Source organism: Dysidea avara, chromosome 2 (assembly GCF_963678975.1).
Source record: "Dysidea avara chromosome 2, odDysAvar1.4, whole genome shotgun sequence".
NCBI classification, from domain to species: Eukaryota; Metazoa; Porifera; class Demospongiae; order Dictyoceratida; family Dysideidae; genus Dysidea; species Dysidea avara.
The window spans coordinates 10,620,481-10,635,490 of record NC_089273.1 but is presented as its reverse complement, the minus strand read 5'-3'; the positions used below and the strand labels follow the sequence as shown (position 1 = coordinate 10,635,490).

At 37.4% G+C, this 15,010-nt stretch overlaps 1 long non-coding RNA gene across 1 annotated transcript; it reads left to right on the top strand.

The window, feature by feature from the left end:
• Nucleotides 1-979: 979 nt before the first annotated feature.
• Nucleotides 980-11,205, top strand: LOC136243188 (uncharacterized). Its single transcript, XR_010694773.1, has 3 exons — nucleotides 980-1,321; nucleotides 10,906-10,982; nucleotides 11,037-11,205. It is a non-coding gene; the product is annotated as an uncharacterized lncRNA (long non-coding RNA).
• Nucleotides 11,206-15,010: the final 3,805 nt, after the last annotated feature.

Sequence of the window (15,010 nt, the reverse complement as noted above, 5' to 3'; positions counted from 1 at the left end):
CATGGGTCATTCATGGGTACAGTATTTTACCCCAGCATTTCATGGGTATTTCAATACCCATGAAAAAGTTATCAATTGAAACTTTTATGGGTGTTTCACAGGATAATGGGAATTTCATGGTAATAGCATAGATTATTGTCCAGTAGTGTATATACAACTTTTGTTTTGATTTCTATATAGGGTAGTGGTATAAATTTACCTGCTATGTTCACCCTGATCCACTGCCTAACTGGACTCATTATCTGAGAGAAATTGAATAAATAAGAAAGGATGGTTAAATAAAAGTTGCAACCATATTAATAAAAAATTAATGATAAAATTATATCACACCCCTGCATGTATAAGTACAGTGTACTTTTTTTATATCTTACATGCCTACTAAGCATATGTGTATCAAGCCCAATGGTGGATCCAGGATGGGGCATTTGGGGCAATGCCCCCCTCTCCCCTCCCTCCCTCAGTGGAAGAGCCATAGCTACTGTTTTTGATAGAAATACTATACACCTTGTCATAGTTGTCAGACTAAAATCAATTTATACGCATAAAACTGCATAATATCACCATTTATTGCAAAATCACCTAAAACTAAAGTTAAACAGCTGGCAAACTGACACCCAGCACTGAGCTCAGCACCTTCGTACGTACTAAGCGCCTCTAAAATAATTATTGTGTGGCTGGTGTTTAGGACTTACATACCCCAGCTTTTAAGACTTCACAACCATCTGCAAAGGACATAACAAAAATCAACCTACTGAAGAGTGATCATTGCTGCTTAAAAAATACAGCAACTAACTAGAGAATCTGCATGCTCTCCCCATGTAATCACCTACAACGTAGCCTGTTTGTGCCCCTCCCCTTGCCAGCTCCTGGATCCGCTCCTGAAGCCAACCATTAAGTTGCAGGGCTGAAACAGATATCTGTAGCTATATCATTCCAGATAGTAATGTGAAGCCATCAGGATAGTTGCTAATAACTCAAAACAATGTCATGATGATTTACAAAACTTTTACTACAATCCCAATCGTTGTAAGAATACTATACTTACTTCTGATCTATATGTGTATAGACAGCAGGTTCATGACAAAAATAATGTCATGTTTTTAATGATTTAACTACCTGTAGAATATCCGGAAAGATTTAATTAGGATGCTATCTGTTTCAGCTCTACTGTACAGTATTCACTACATAGTGTTTGTGATCTCCATGACATTACTGCTCTTCTAAATCATTATTTTAGATTCAGTGACATTGTGGAGTAAGAGATGGGATATGTGTTTTAATCCCAAGAAGAGCAAGCATCTTAGCATTAATCAGTGCAAAGGTAATGACCAAATATGACCGGATTTGCGAAAAGGGGTCTTCCACACAGATCCAGTTCTATGAACTTGATAGACCATAACTTAGTGTTCAGCTGCTCACTACTGACCAAATTTCAAGTCGATACCTTTTTCCTATCTGAAGTTATTAATCATCAAAGTTGGTAAATTGGATGTTTGTGGAAGACCCCTTTTCGCAAATCCGGTCACATTAATATAAAATAGCTGATACAGAAATTGTAGCAAACAGTATAGCCAGTACAGTTTTAGCCAGTACTAAACAGTAAACAGTAGTCACAGCTTGCAGTAGTCACAACTTGCAGTAGTCACAGCTTGCAGCAGTAGAACAGTAGTCACAGCTTTAGCCAGTACCAAACGGTGACAGTCAAGAAAACTGTGTACCTAATATCTTTATGAGATCACAAATTACATGCTGTTCAATGATATGGTGCCTAAACCTTATTATATTATAAAATTATTTATTATATTTTAAAATGAAGTTTAATTTAATTTTAAAATGACATAGTGAAGAGGGAATCCAAGCCAAAAAGTAGTGAAACAAGAGATGAATGATGGTATTACAACATAGCTTGGTTGGAAAATCCCTACATTGGCATGTTATAACAATCATTTTGTTCAATGCCAAAGTAGGGATTTTCCCACTGATTCTAAAAATTTATGTTGCTACCCTAATTTACACCTTTGAACTTACCAAAATTATTTTTGTGCTGACCTCACTCAAGTATATTGTACCACTCTTCTTCCTTCGATGTCGTAAACTATACATCACCTTGGCTAATGGGCTTACCACAAGTGGTAAAACGAATCATGGTAGTAACGTACAAGTAGAGATTTCTTCTTCACTTGATTATGGAACATCCTACCCCCAATTGATTTACCTCTATCTATCAAGACTAACAAGACTAGAATATACTATTTTATGGACACATTTTAATCTAACTTTATACATGAAAACTATACCATTAATTTTTGTATGCCCATGTAGTAGATGTTCCAATCCCCTTTAATGTAATTTGTGACCGGATTTTCAAAAAGGAGTCTTCCACACACATCCAATTTACCAACTTTGACAATTCATATATAGATTGGAAAGAGCTACTGGCTTGAAGTTTGGTCAGAAGTGACCGCCAACATGGTTGAATGGTTGGCAAAATATTCAGGTTAAAATGAACACTTAGTTATGGTCTGTCAAGTTCACAGATTTGAATGCGTGTGGAAGACCTCTTTTCATAAATCCAGTCACATTTTTATCAGAAAGTAATATAAGTATTGTAAGTGTTTTTTTTTTAATGGCTGCTAGTCCAGAGCTACATAGCGGACCTTCAGTACTGTACCCCCAATACCATTGATTGCAATTATTAAGTCATTATCAAATCAAAACAATTATAAAGGAAGTTAACAACCCTAGTGTATTGTTTCCTTCCAGTTTAGTGTATTGCACTATTCGGCTTTGATTTATCCAACTATACGTAGATAATGTATAGCATGCTGTGGCCAGGAATGGTATATGAGGATGGCTTCTGGTATGTATCATGTGTGCAGCTCTGCAATCACAACAAGTCAAAGTAGGTGGCTGGTATTTCTAACTACATTGCTGTACTTAATATGCTGTGGTTACAATATAGGAAATGGTATAGGTTTCAAATTAAAATTGGATCGGGTAGTTATTAATACATTGGGTTTCTGTTACAGCAAAAAGGCTTCACTCTTCAGATAAAGTGATCCTACGGCAAGAAGCAAATTTGCTTGAGAATGTACTGTATGTTGTCATCACAATATGCATTAATTTTGGTCATGAACATGAAGAATGGCATAGGAAGGGAAACTATGTAGTTTTAATACAAAAGTGAACAGATTTTCCTGTAGTAAATCAGTGAAAAATAACAATAATATGAACATGATGGCATGTATAAATTTTAATTTCAGTTTCTTTTAAAATACCTTTATTGGTTCGTTTTGACTTCATATTTTACTAGTAAACAGATACTTCTTCCAAATTAACTTTTAAGACTTCTTTGTGGTTTAAAAGCAAGTTTTCTGAGGTGACACTTAGGTAGTCTACTAGAAAAATTTTGGCAAAAACACAGGTGACCTCTATTATGAAACAACACAACAGTGCAACAGAATTATTGTTCTTGCACACTGACTATGGAGTACATACTGGTGCAGTTAATGGATTGGAAAGTATGCATCAAGTACTGTACAAATCAACATTAACACTGGAAATGGAAGAAATGGTTGCCATGGTAAAGGAGTCATGTAATAAAAGTTAAGCCTATTCATTTATAATATATAATTATATATATATCTATATCTGTAGGAGCACAATATACTTCTAATGTCCATCTGGTATAATGGGAACTAAACTACAGAGTTTGAATCTGGTTCACTACAGATGTTAATTTATCACCTTTAGTACAAAACAATATGATGATGTAATTATAATTTATTGTATTTTGGGGGAAAGTGTGCACAGTGACCAGACAAATATCCCTGCCTGCCAAAATTAATGCATATTGTGATGACAACATACAGTACATTCTCAAGCAAATTTGCTTCTTGCCGTAGGATCACTTTATCTGAAGAGTGAAGCCTTTTTGCTGTAACAGAAACTCTATGTAAAGTGATTACATTACAAAAATTATTTAAATTAAAAGAGCAGTCCTGTTATCCTTTACTTAAATTGGCTGAGATCAGAAATATTTACATCATCATTTGATAGACAGTTCCATAGCTTGATACTACTTGGAAAAAAAGAATTTGAGTAAGCATTAATTCTTGCTAACTGTAAGAATCTCTTTGGGTGTCCACGTGTAGAGTGGTTATAAGGGAAAAGAGGGAGTAAGGAGTCAGCATCGATATCTACTAGATGGTGAACTATTTTATATAGCATCAGTAATCTAGTTCTTTTTGTCTGTCAGCAAGAGAGCTCCAACCAAGTTATAGCATGTCAGATACACTATTGTAAGATTAGTAGTTGTTGAATACAAATCTGGCAGACCTCAAGCTCCTTTGCACAGATTCCAGAGCTTGTATGTTTTTCTGCATATACAGTGACCAAATGATTGATGTATAGTCAATGCAAGAATTGGTCTTACCATACTTTGGTAACAGATAGCTTTGACATTTTATAGGGCATGATTTTAGGTTTCGCTAGAGAAAACTTTTGACCTTGTTAACCTTTGTTTGTGATCTGTCTTGTATGTTCACTCCATGTTAGGTGTTGGTCTATAGTAACCCCTATTTTAGCATGAGGCACTTCTTTAATCCTTTCATTTTGTATGTAGTAAGACATGTGAATGGGATTCGCTTTATTGGTGACTCTATGAAACTTGCATTTGGAAGGGTTAAATATCATGTTCCATATTTAGCCCATTGTTCTAGGGTGCGTAAGTCGGCTTGTAACTGGTGACAACCATCTGGCGTTGTGTTAACTTGATAAAACATTATAAGCACTCCTGTGATCTCTAATTGAGAAGTGCCACTCGGGAGACTAACTGTACTGCTTCCTGAGGGAGTGAAGTCGAGAGAGATTTGTGTGAAAGTGACACTGTGTAGAATAAACACTGTGCTGGTAAACATACAATTCTGGTGCAGCTACATTGTACAGTATCTTGTTTCAATTAAAAGTACTAGCGCTAACGTCATAATATGCGACTGGATTTGCGAAAAGGTGTCTTCCACACACATTCAATTTACCAACTTTGATGACTCATAGCTACAGATTGGAAAATGCTATTGACTTAAAATTTGGTTAGTAGTGAGCACCAACATAGCTGAGTAGATGGAGAAATTTTCACATTAATCCATTACTTGAGCATGTAGTTATGGTCTTCTGAATTCATAGAATCGGATGTGTGTGGAAGACCCCTTTTTGCAAATCCAGTCACATATTATAAAAAAAAGCAAAAAAGAAGAGCCACTGAGAGCTAAGTGGCTCTAATTAGGCAGAAGCCAGTGTACTCAGGAAAGTGACAGGTGATTAGTTGTGTACCATTATACTACCATAATGGACATAGCTATAATAATATTATCATTATTATATGAAAGCATTTCAGATGGACATTATGGAACTACCAAATAAGCATACTAGAAAGGTGAATGTCAATTTAACATCTCCTAGGGCTTTTACTTTGCAGGCCTTGTAACAAAGAGAAGGATCTTAAGTGTATCTGCAGCAGAATTAGCTATGTAGGTGATGGAGTTAGCAGTACAGTAGGTGCATGTATTTGGGCACTATGGATGGCAAAAAGATTCCGTGAAAAGGTTAATTGTGTGCTCAGGGAACTTCCTTTGTACGAACATTTTCTGTTTCTCCGAGGTAGCCAAAATGTTTGGTCTTTGTCCTTTACCCCGGTTGCAAGTTTAGAGCTTTATGAGAAACAGATTATCTAATACACACACTCGAGAACTTGATCATGATACACACACTATAATAGGTATGAATTACCTGAAAATAGTGGCAATTGCTGATGTCATGCATTGGTTAGGTATAGTACATGCTTGGTGATAACAGATGTATTGGTAATGGCAATGGTGATGAGTTTAGCTAAAGTATATATTATATATATTGGGTGAATTAAAGCTGAACTCTATACAGAGAGACCTGTTACATACCGTAGTTTGCTTCCATGAAATATATTAATTTTCATGTAAAATGAATGACAACTCTATTAGAGTATCTCAGTACTAAAATGTGCTTAAGAAATGTTCATATAATCGTTACAAATGAAAATTATTTTAGAACGAAAAAGTGAATTAAGGTATATGTAGCTGAACTCTCTTCAGGGTGACTTATTTGTTTCCCAACTCCCTATATATAGGGGTAAATTACTGTACTTTATTGTAACTGACCGTTATACAGGATGACTTGTTTGTATGGCTGAACCTTCTACAGGATGATTGGTTAGGCCAGGAAACTTGATTACTTGTTTCTCATCCACAAAATTTGAATTTCCATGCAGGTGGGAGATCGTTTTTCATTACTAAAGAAAACACTCCAAATCAAGCTGTCTTGCTATGTTAGGAGTGTACGGTCACTAAATTTCAAGCTGGTACCATACTCACAAGTCAAGATATGGTGCCAAGTGCATGCAATTGGAAAGGCTATAAGACCCCTTTTCACAGATCCGGTCACATATTATGTAATTTACTGGCATATACTGTACCTCATTGATTTCTTCAACCATTACTATTAGTGCTGGCTTTTGTTCCCACACCATCTGCCAGAAGTCATTGATGGTATTAGATAGTGGTGCTTGAGTGGCTATGAAATATTTCTCTGCTCCTTCATATCCCTAATATGGATTTGTTAGTTGTGTAATGTATTTTGACTGTGTGCATACCTCAGCATATACACACTACATTACCCCTCATTTAATAAGTGTTACGTTTTCATTTGTATAATTTATGTATACAGTAGACCCTTAGGTATCCAATCCTCATTTATCTGTACCCTTGTTTATCCTAAGTTTGAAATGACTGTTCTATTAGAGTATTTTAGTACAGGTGTATATTCTTAGAGTATTTAAACAGAGCACTGTATATAAATGTATGGGCTTCAGTTATCCGAACTATTCACTTACTTGAACACTTTTACCACTGCCTGAGACACATTGGGGTTTGGATAACGTGAGGGTCTACTGTACAGGCAATGAATGCAATACACGTAAATCAAACTATGTATCTATGTATAGATAGAATCAATCTTCACTATCACAAGGAAATTAAAGAAAAGTGCAAAATTTGATGATTTGAAAGAAAGTGCAGTGTTATAGGGTGGAAGGCTACCAAGCCTCTGAAATTTTGCTTATAGCAGGAATCTAGCTAATGGAACTGTGGCAAAAATTTACAACTGAAAGTACATCTACTGATAAAATATTTTTCACCATAGCCTTTTTGAGGGCCGCACACTTTTTTTACAGCCTGGCTGTTTTGGATTAGATTTCATTTCTTTTTGTATTTGTATACCCCAAAGCCAGCCTATGGCCGGCTTTGGGACTTTTTTAACTTATCTTTTTTTCTTTACTACAGGAAGAAGAAAAGATGAAGTAGATGTACTTTAAATATTTTATCAGTAAATGTACAAATTATATATATAATACATAATATTATATTGATTACAGAAATCTCCATGGTGGTTCTTTGTAACTGAACACTCTACAAGGTGACTTCTTCTAGATGCTCTCTCTACAGGGTGAATTGTTTTGTAGCTGAACAATTTACAAGGTAACTTCTTCTAGCTGATCTCTATACAGGGTGATTTGTTTGTAACTGAATTCTGTACAGGTGATTTGTTTGCAGCTGAGCTCTTTACAGAATGGTTTCTTTGTAGCTGAACTCTCTACAAGGTAACTTCTTCTAGCTGATCTTTCTACAGGGCAATGTGTTTGTAGCTGAATTTTCTACAGGGTGATTTCTTTGCAGCTGAACTCTCTACATGGTGGTTTCTTTGTAGCTAACTCTCTACAAGGTAATTTCTTCTAGCTGATCTCTCTACAGGGAGATTAGTTTGTAGCTGAACTATCTACAAGGTAACTTCTTCTAGCTGATCTATCTACAGGGTGATTTGTTTGTAGCTGAATTCTGTACAGGTGATTTGTTTGCAGCTGAGCTCTTTACAGAATGGTTTCTTTGTAGCTGAACTCTCTACAAGGTAACTTCTTCTAACTGATCTTTCTACAGGGCAATTTGTTTGTAGCTGAATTTTCTACAGGGTGATTTCTTTGCAGCTGAACTCTCTACATGGTGGTTTCTTTGTAGCTGAACTCTCTACAAGGAAATTTCTTCTAGCTGATCTCTCTACAGGGAGATTTGTTTGTAGCTGAACTATCTACAAGGTAACTTCTTCTAGCTGATCTCTCTATACAGGGAGATTTGTTTGTAGCTAAACCTTCTACATGATGGTTTCTTTGCAGCTGAACTCTCTGCAAGGTAACTTATTCTAGCTGATCTCTCTACAGGAAGATTTGTTTGTAGCTGAACTCTCTGCAAGGTAACTTCTTCTGTTGATCTCTCTACAGGTCGATTTGTTTGTAGCTGAACTCTCTATATGGTGGTTTCTTTGTAGCTGAACTCTACAAGGTGATTTCTTCTAGCTGAACTATCTCTTTCCATAGTTGCATGAACTCCCTACAAGGTAACTTCTTCTAGCTGATCTGTCTACAGGGTGAATTGTTTGTAACTGATCTCTATACAGGGTGACTGCTTTATTAGGATGACTGCTCTATTAGGATGACTGCTCTATTAGAGTATCTCGATCTCGCACTTGCTGCACCAAGTTGGATTTCGTGTTATAACTCCGTGGCTTTAAGTCTGATTCTTCTACACCTCGATGAGCCTTTCTAAGATGATTACTCCATCTGTACAACGATTTTCAAAGCATTACCCCAAGCGGTTTATCTGGTAGGCGTGGCAAGCCGTTTTTTTTTATTAGCTAATTTCGATTGCGTAATTGTTACACACTGTTGGTTTTTTCGTTGTATCTTCCTGGTTTTTAACTCGATTTCTTTCAAACCACAAAAGGTTTGAGGTTCAATAGTTAACCTATTCACCCACCGATTTTCAGCTTCTTCCCATACGCGGTTTACCCTGTAGGCGTGACAACATATTGGTGCTATTTTTCGTGAATAATCGCTCATAACTCTTTGCCTGTTTATCGTATTCCAGCCAAAGTTGGTACCGAGATGCGCCTTTATATCCCCCTTCTTGGTGCCAAAATTCAAGGCAATCGGATATGGCGTTCGCGTTTTATAGCAGTTTTTGTAAGTGTGCGACAAGAGGAAGAAAAATAAGAAGAAAAAAAAACGAAGAAACTAAGCCAATTTTTGAAGTCGCATATCTTGGGAACTCGTTAAGCGATTTCGCTCAAATTTGGAATGTGGAGTACTGAAATTGGAGGGAGTGTCCACAGCAAAAACCGTCTTGTTTCGTCGAGGCAGCACAGAGCTACGGAGGTGCGAAAATTGTGTTTTCTTTCTTCCTGTCAATATACTCACGGGTGTTACGCGCCGGCTTCTTGGGCCGCACGACACACTACCGTGTGTCTTGATTCATCAATTCTCAATCCTTGAATTTCTTTTAAAACTGGATCCTACACTAAACAACATCACCCTAAAAACTGAAATTCACATGTGACAAAATAGATAATTATCGTATACAGTGGAATCTCAGTTATCCAAACCCCTTGGGATCAGGGATGGTCCAAGGGGTTTAGATAACTGAGATTCCACTGTGTAGTGCACCGAGTACTATACAGTGGAATCTGTGTACAAATACCCTAAAATAGCATTACTTTTTAAAATAATATCTGGCAATATTTTCAACTATCTTAATAGAACATTCACTGCTCTAATAGAGTGGTCATTCCGGTAGTTTGGTTAACTGAGAATCCACATAACTGGTGTTTAGGATAACTGAGGTTCAACTGTAGTAATACAAAAAATATTAATCCTCTGTATGGGTGTTAGGGACCCGAAGCCTATTATGCCTAAGCTAATAGCAAAGAGTGAATGATAAAAGAGTAGGGTGTCTAACTCCAGTATGGTTCATTGACAAACACATAGAGGTATATATATATTAATTATTATCTATGACAAAAGTGAGAGCCACAAGTCCACTGGCTTCTCTTTAATATACAGGAAGGGTGTTAATATGCTTTGGCTTGCATACACTAACTTTCAAGGGGTTTCTCAAGTCACCACCTCCTAAAGTGTATAATCAGCACTTATGCAAAGTGAACAAAATAAATTCATAATAATTTTCTTACTTAGCCTCTCTACTACAACACAAATTCCTGTTGTGCATATAGTATACTATTATCTATTACAGTGGAATGTGACTGGATCTGCAAAAAAGAGTCTTATAGCCTTTCCAAATTTTACCAGTTTGACAAGTCATGTGTTTAATTAACCCATTGTCTTAAAATCACATCCAGGAATAGTGCTATGTTAGGAGTGTAAGGTGACCAAATTTCAGGCTGGTACCATACTCACAAGTCAATTCAAGTTATGGATTGTCAAGTACATGTAATTGGAAAGGCTACAAGATCGCTTCACAGATCCGGTCACATATGCGACCTACATTAATTATTGGATGTAAGTATACATACATGTATCCATGGTGATATGTAGTGTACATAATTACTGTGATTATAAATAGTGTCACATCTGCACAGCATGCATAACTGTAATGGTTTGATAGCAAGGTGCTTATGCAAAACGAAACAAAGATAATGTGACATCTAAAACAGCATCAAAGAATTCATTAGCATATGAGGTTTTGATTACTCTAACCACAAAGCTTCCACAACTGAACAGCCTTCTATAGGAAAACTTTTTCTTCAAATCTGTTATTGTACCAGACGTGAGACAATTTACCCATGTTGCAGTATGAAATGTTAAAAGCTCAGGAGAGTTGACTATTAGAGCAGCCATTCCTTCATAACTCACTGAATGTATAATCAAAATTACATGGACTAATCTACCATGAGCTGATACTGCATTCATGAATGTGTCAGGAATAACTGCAGAACGTAATCTTATGAATAACTGCTGTAAATTACATACAGTCAACTCTGATGGGAATGATAAAGGAACAGGGCAGGACGAAGGAAAAAAACCAAAGCAGCTGATTTCCTTGCAGCTGGTAAGAATGTCATATATAGCAGTTGATGTATGATTGTTAGATATAAATTTACAGTATGCAAGTGATGGAAAATTCGATAGCAGAAGGATGTGATGATTATCAAGCTCAGCACAATTGGGACAGCGGACTGACTCACGAGAACTTGTTGACTTCAAACATAATGCCTGTAATTGTGAACATTTCTGGTACAGTTTCATAAGAATCTGCCTGTAAACATCATCATTTTCAGGAGGTGTAACGTTACATTGCTCTATTGCTAGGTGGGTCAACTTCATATCACTTATTATCTCCCATAACTGTATATGATTCTCTACTTCTGTTACTTTTATTCCAACCAAGCTGAGTCCTTGTAGATTACGACAACATCTGGCAATGGCCTGTAAACCTTTCAAACTTTTCAAGCAACTACGATCCTCAGTCAAATCCAGTCTGTTGAGATTAGGACAGTTAATAGATAACAGTTCAAGGTGATCAGAATTGAGTAAATCACAAAAGCTAAAGTCAACATCAGTCACAAGGTTAAGACAGCTAATGTTATATTTTATCAGATCATAACGGTATGAATATTTGCTGTGCGATGATACCTTAAGTGCTACTGCATTTCCAACAATACGATCAGTGAGAAGTATATAACGTTGTGAGTTTCCATGTTTATGTATTTCGGTTAGTAAATCCAATTCCACTAATCCAAACTTGCAATTAGATACATGACCAAACCTGAACTGAAACTCAGGTAAAGCAGGGAATAAATCCAAAGGAGTTTTCAATCTGTCATAAACTCTAACATGAATTATGTGCCCAACGGGCAAAGTAACATTCCAGTGTGGCCAAACTTTGCTGAGTCTGGTTTCAGCTAACCAAACAAGACCATTTCCAACAAGGTTTATATTTTTTGGCTTAAACCTTAAATCCTTACCAGTCAACATAAATAAAAACAAATTTAGTGATATTGTTAACTTACGAAAATTTTCCAGACAGTAATTATCCTCGCGCCATCTAACTGTCAACTCTTTAAGTTGATTACTGATGACCAATAATCTCATCAAGCCAAAACTCCACTCGACATCCAACTTTTGCAATCCTTGCATGTGTTGAATAACTTTTCCTACCTGCACTCGATCTAATTTGGTTTTTGGTAAAGTAAGTTCTACCACGTTGTGACAATTTCGGACCAAAGTCTGTAACGGAGGCGCGTGATCAGGGAATGATAGTGTTTTAATGTATCTTCCACATGTCTTCAATAAGTCACTTACACAACATTCTTCGCGACTTTCGTAGTATGGCCACACAAACGGCTCCTTCCATAGTGATGGCACTTCTGTTGCACTTCGTATCCTCTTCGAAACATAAAGCAAGTTGACCTTGTCACGAACGGCAAGTAAGAAACTAAATATATATACCAACAATTCTGTAGGGAGAGCAATCAAGTAATTGCCATTATCCATAATAGCGGAATAATTGTTTTACAACGAACGGCGCGCGCCATGATTTTTTGTTGTCATTATCTACTTTACCAGTTAGGCACTGGAGGCTGTACACAGAAGGCAGAGCCTGTTCGAGGTGTTTACCCATAGCCTAGGAGCCTAAGCTGAAACTGAAATCCACTGGAATGTAGCTATGTATCTGTATGTTGACAAGTGGCTAGATTGCTGCTACCCATTAAAGTAGAACGAAGGTGTAAATCTGCTGATTATCAGGCTAGCTTAGTAGCTATATCAAGAGTTTAGGCTACTCCAAATAAATTCTCTGTTTCACGTCCTGGAGTCAAGCATATTTGCATGCGGGCGGGCGGTCCATATCCATTATTTCATTATAATAATAATAAAAAATATAATAATAAGATTGGCTAGCTTTTCAAGCCATTATTTGCCTGGCACAGCCAAAAGGCTGCATAAAAGCAATCTTAAGCTTATTCCTTCCTTTATAAGTTGCAAAATTAACTGAAACATGAAGTTTGTGCTGACTTGATAGCACTGCTGACACTGTGACGTGGTTAATTGACACTGTTTCAGGATAGCTTTTACTGGAGCCTATCAGTATGCAAGAATAACCGGAAAATAATGGAAGAATACGGAATAATGGAACATTTAGAGCTGGCAGTAACCAGGTGCAGGCGGTGGACGGGAAACAGAGAATTAATTTGGAGTGTCCTTATAATGATCTTGGCTAGTAGATCAGCTTTCGCAGGTACTTGTACGTACAGTAGCGGAGGTTTAAATCTGGAAAAACGAAAAGTCGTTTAAGTACTGACTCAATGCAGAGGAAATCCTGGATCCCAGGTTGTGTGGCTCCTCAGGCACTTGCCTAGTCTGCAACAGCGTTGAAACCGGGTCGGGTCATCCGGGTCACATTTTCTCCGGGTCATCCGGGTCTGACCCGGATTGGATCACGTGAGAAACGAAATTGTTCGCTTGACGACGTGGAAACTTATAAACGCTATCGCGTAGCTCTTTCGTGAGCCACGCCCACTTATCGCATTACCAACATACGCTCAGCCACGCTCATTTGTTAGTAAGTGTAGTATGTAGCACGAAATTGAGGGTATCTATGGTGAGGGGTAGCTATTGTCAGTAGGTGAAGACCTTTTTTTTTTTTTTTTTTTTTTGGTCTTCAACCTACAGCTAGGCTGAAGTTGCAATATTTACTCAACACGAATCGAACGCTCAAAATGTAGACTCGTTCGCTCGCTCGAGACTAGCCGAAACACGTCTCGGCTTTAATTAATCCGGGTCACATCCGGGTCAGTGGGTCATCAGGGTCAGCAGTAGTGACCCGGTTTCAACGTTGGTCTGCAAGCTGTCTGTGGATCAAGTCATTGCGAGGCCTGGAATTTATCTGCACTCAGCATGCTAGCTAGTTTTCAGTTACAGGTTTCCGACGCCCTGTTTACTGCTAGCCTCCTTGCAGGTCCCTAGTAGAGGGATAGTTGTCTAATAATGCCTTAACCATAGTCAAACCCCAGGTAGTCTACCTGGGATTTATAAATCTATGCTTTTTTCACGGCTTAACAGTATCAATTATAATTTCAAAAATTAGCTAATTAGCTACACAAAAAGTCTATGATCAATCACAAAGTTAATCCATTTTCCACCTGAATAAGCTCAACCGAATTTGACAAGACTGGTCTACAAAACCTTCCTGCAGAAGTGTAAGAACTTCTCACACATCTGATGACAGAATGCAGGACAGGCAGCAACAAGCCACCCCATCACAACAGCATAACATTCTGACCACTTCTCACTCAGCAAGAAAAGCAAGCATCTGTAAAAATAATGCACAAGATTCATCAGCGTGACACCTGTTGCAGATAAAATTAATGGGGTGAAAGAGCCATGTTCTACTCCTCCTGTATCTATAACAGTTAAAACAGTGAGAGAGTGTCTAATTTGAATACCATGAATGTCCATGATGGAGTCAATTATTGCAAGTAATACTTGAACAGTTTATTTGATGTTATAAGTACCAATAATCACCGGTCGAGGAATTGATTTGATCAAAGTGACTCAGAAATGGTTTGTAGAGGATATATGTGACCTGGTCTGTGAAAAGGGGTCTTAGAGCCTTTTCAATTGCGTGTACTTGGCAACCTGTAACTTGACTTGTTAATGTGGTATCACCCTGTAATTTTGTCCCCTTGTACCCCGAAAGTAGCACTATGGGTTGGTGCAATATGAAGGTGATAGGTTGAAAACATGAGGAGTTTTGATTAGTCAAACTTGACTATTAGTGACTGGATTTTGGAAAATCACCCTTATGGGCGCATTGTTGAATTAGAGAAAAACGTATTTTAATAATTTAAAGCTTTATTACTCACCAGCCTTGGCAGCACACATTTGGATTTTTTAGCAAAGATGGAGCAATTCACAACCATTAAGAGCAGCTAGTGGCCAAGGTAATCCCTGTAGAGTTTCTCACCATTTTAGATAGGTTTTTTCACCAGTGTTGCTGTATCATGAGTCCTCAAAAAGGGGTGGAGGGTGGGGGGTGGCGGGGCAGGCAAGAGATAGAGTACAAAATAGATGAGAATG